The sequence below is a fragment of the Quercus robur genome, chromosome 1, assembly GCF_932294415.1.
Source record: "Quercus robur chromosome 1, dhQueRobu3.1, whole genome shotgun sequence".
NCBI lineage: Eukaryota > Viridiplantae > Streptophyta > Magnoliopsida > Fagales > Fagaceae > Quercus > Quercus robur.
This window is the reverse complement of record NC_065534.1, coordinates 28,979,293-28,982,956: the sequence shown is the minus strand read 5'-3', so window position 1 is coordinate 28,982,956 and position 3,664 is coordinate 28,979,293. Positions and strand designations below refer to the sequence as shown.

The window sequence follows — 3,664 nt, the reverse complement described above, 5'->3', positions numbered from 1 at the left end:
GAAGACAAAGGTTGGCTAAGGCTTCACAATCATCGGTGTTCTTTTGTGCAATTTCTATTCTTAATTAGTCGTATTGGTTTGTGGTTAATAGCTCATTCAAAGCTGAAGAAGATCAAAGAATTGCAGTGGGTCTGGTTCCACTGTCTCTCTGTTCTCTCATGGTTAGACTTAGATTTCTCTTCAATTTCAATCGGTTTTCAAATTCATAGGATAATATTTGTTTTTTAAAGTTCACGTGACTCTCACATGGGTTTGACCATTAGTTAGTTAACAGCTAATTAACAGAGGTCTTGATTTGGCTGATATGCAAAGTTTATGGAGTAAATTGACTGAAATAAAAGTTCAAGGGGTCTTTTAGCCACTACCTTAAAGTTCAGGGGGTGTCAGAGCATTTTTCCCTATCATTGATTCAAAGTTGTAATTAAAATATTTAGAGTTTGTTACAACAACATTTTTTATTGCATAAACCTATTACCTCAAATTTAAAAAAAAAATTATTTTTAAAATTATTTTGAATTAATATAAAATAAATTATTTTTAGTATTCTATATTTTAAAAGAAAATTATTTTTTTTTAAGGGAAAACAAAATCTTATTTTCATTTTTTTTCCTGAATAACTTATTTTCAATGTTATTTATTTATTTATTTTTTGATAAGTAATGTTATTTTGAAAAATTGATACTACGTTATTTATTTTGAGAGACCTAAAAAACACAAACACAACAACGAAGAAAAATATCAAAGCCTCTTTTCCTGGCTATTCTCTCTTGCATTTAAGTTTCTAACCAAAGCCTATCTATTTAGTCTCGATTCAACCAAACAAAAACCGTTCCTCCTCCGTTGTCAACTTTGAAAACATTTGGCCAGTTCCTCCTCTCTCTCCTCCTATAATGTTCATCTGAAAACATAAAAGCATACAGTTTCCCATCTCTTCTACAACTCCAACAATGTTCAACATCTCACAAGTTAAGGTTCCGAGTTCCGACTCCGATTGCAACTCGCCGTCGCGATTTGACCACAAAAAAAGGTAAAAAACCTTCAATCAAAAGCCGGATCAGATCGGCTTGTGTTTTTAAGCGGTATTTACAAAAAAAAAAAATTGTTTATTATTTATTCTAAATTGAATTTCTAGCTTCTCTTTGAATCTATTTTAGCAACAACATATTTCAATTCTAAAAATAACAATAGCATAATTCTTAATTTTTACAGAACCTGGTTGTTCATCATTGTTTTTTGTCAATGTTCTTTCTTCGTGCTTCTCTTTATCTCTTTCTCTCTCTTTCTCATATGATTGAATTGATTAGAATGACCTTATTTATAGTGTTAGAAGCCGTGTTATGAATTTTTCGATGGGAATGATTAATTTTTATTTAAAAAGAAATTCGTATATAATCAAGATGTAAATGAAAAATTTGGCATTATTGATATAGACCATTGATTTGAAATATTTTTAGTGTAACTTCTCTCTCTGGTAAGTGTAACTTGTCTTGAAATCTAGAAAGTACAGACATTTCCTTTTGAGTGCCGAGAGTGCCATACCAGAGTTGTACTGGCCATTATATGTTATACTTTTTCAGAAATTATTTGTGTCACTGTATTGTAATTGTGTCCGCGTCATGTCCGTGTCCATGCTTCCTACCTTGAAACCCACAATCTCCTAATTCTTCTCTATTTTTATTTTTATTTTTTCTCCTTGAAATGTAGCTTCTTCCTCTTCTTCTTATTCTATTTTTTCCCTTTTGAATATCTGCTTGGTACCAATTACCATATTGCTTTGTTTTGATATTCTTAGCTCTTTCATGAAAAAAAAGTATAATATATGATATTCTTAACTCATTCATGAAAAAAAAAAGTACGATATAATATATTTGAGGTCATTGTTTAGTTAATTTAGTGGTTGATGTTGAACATTGTAGATTAATTATCATAGACTTATAGTAATTAAGTGATTAAATTATTAACTAATATTAGTAATTAGTCATAGAGTATCATGGATATCAGAGATTTAAGAAAGGATTTTACATGAAAGTATTCATATCTAGCTGATTCAAAAAACTAAAATGACTTGCAATTTTTGTGTTGAAATGCAAAAGTAGGGTTTATCTAAATGTTATATGAATTATATAAAATTTTTAATTTCAATTTATATGATAATTTGATTGTTGTATTTCTCATTAATAATAATAATTTTTAAAAATGTACACTTCACTTCAATTAAGCACATGCTTGCACTTTATACCTAGGCCCCAAGAGGCCTTTGCACTTTTGCGCTTAAGGGAGCCCCGCTCTTTAACTAACACTGATCTGGACCGATTAAGTTCAGATACATTAATTGTGATTGACAGTAGTGTGCTACTTAAAACATTAAGTTGGCATTATTTATGATTTCTCTTACCCGGACTTCTAATCACTCTTATTCAAGGCAAAATGTACTATTGTAATCATTGTTATAATTCATTTGTTTCTCATTAAAAAAAGGACACGACTTGTGTCCAGTGGAAGTTTCCACTGGACACGTTGGATGGTGGACACGTGTCCACCATCCAACGTGTCCTGTGGAAACTTCCACTGGACACAAGCCACACCCTTAAAAGAATTACTTATATATATGTAATCATTTTTTTTTGTTTTATTTTTCATTTGACACTTATTAATTATTATGAATGTGGGTTATCAATGGACAAAATGATTTCATTTGTATAGCAATTTGGTGATTTGGTTGGGGTTTATACTCATGGTTGATCCATCTTAGAGACTTACTAAAACACCACATGAAAGTGCTGGGAGTAATTTGATAAACCTACTTGCAGTAAATTGTAATCACTAATTATTCTGATAATTATCCATAAAGAAATTGCCGTGGCCTTTTGATAAGGGCAGTGGCTTAGATTAGATGGTCTTATAACATGAATTTGTACAACAAACCATCAGAAAAAAGGACTGAATGTTGAGCTCTTCTCCTCCATTTCAAATGCCACTCTTGCAGAACTATACTGTGATAGATTAGACATTACTTGCAAATGTGTTTCATTTTACGTTTTGATTCTCCACATATTGTTTCTATAAGTAAATAATAATACTTTTCCCCATTTCATTTTGACTCCGGGTGATTTGGCTGGTTCAAACTACTAAAATTTGACATGCAGAAGAATATTTCTATAATAATTCACCTATTTGTGTCAATTTTAAACGAAGCTAAAGAGCATGTGATCGCCTTCAACAGAACCTAAGCAGCCTCTAAATTATTAACTTTGAAACCAAAAACTGATTTAGCAAACATGGTTCCTGTGGTACCGATTGATTTTAATTTTATGACATTCTGAACATCAAATGCTAATAGAATTACTACATCAGGGGATGCCCTTGGGCTAGAGCAACTATGAAGACTTCATTGAGCTGGCTCTTGGGCTAGGGCAATCGGGATGCTTTTTTTTTTTTTGGGCTTTAAGGAAGTGAAGTGTCACTAGGGACTTGGTTACGCTACTTGAAAGGTTTGAGGATCGAACCAAAAGATCTTGGGGTTATTTGGACAGGTTAGGTGCAGTTAAAAGATATTAGCTCACGTATTTCTTATTTGGGTATTGGAAATTTGAGCTGCTACAATTAATATTCTAGCACTGATTTTGCTTCTGGGAAGCTAATGGATTTGGACCATTTAGTGGGA

The 3,664-nt window shown here is 31.7% G+C and overlaps 1 long non-coding RNA gene across 1 annotated transcript; it reads left to right on the top strand.

The window, feature by feature from the left end:
* Nucleotides 1–738: 738 nt before the first annotated feature.
* Nucleotides 739–3,664, top strand: LOC126713971 (uncharacterized). Its single transcript, XR_007651510.1, has 2 exons — nucleotides 739–1,027; nucleotides 3,355–3,664. It is a non-coding gene; the product is annotated as an uncharacterized LOC126713971 (long non-coding RNA).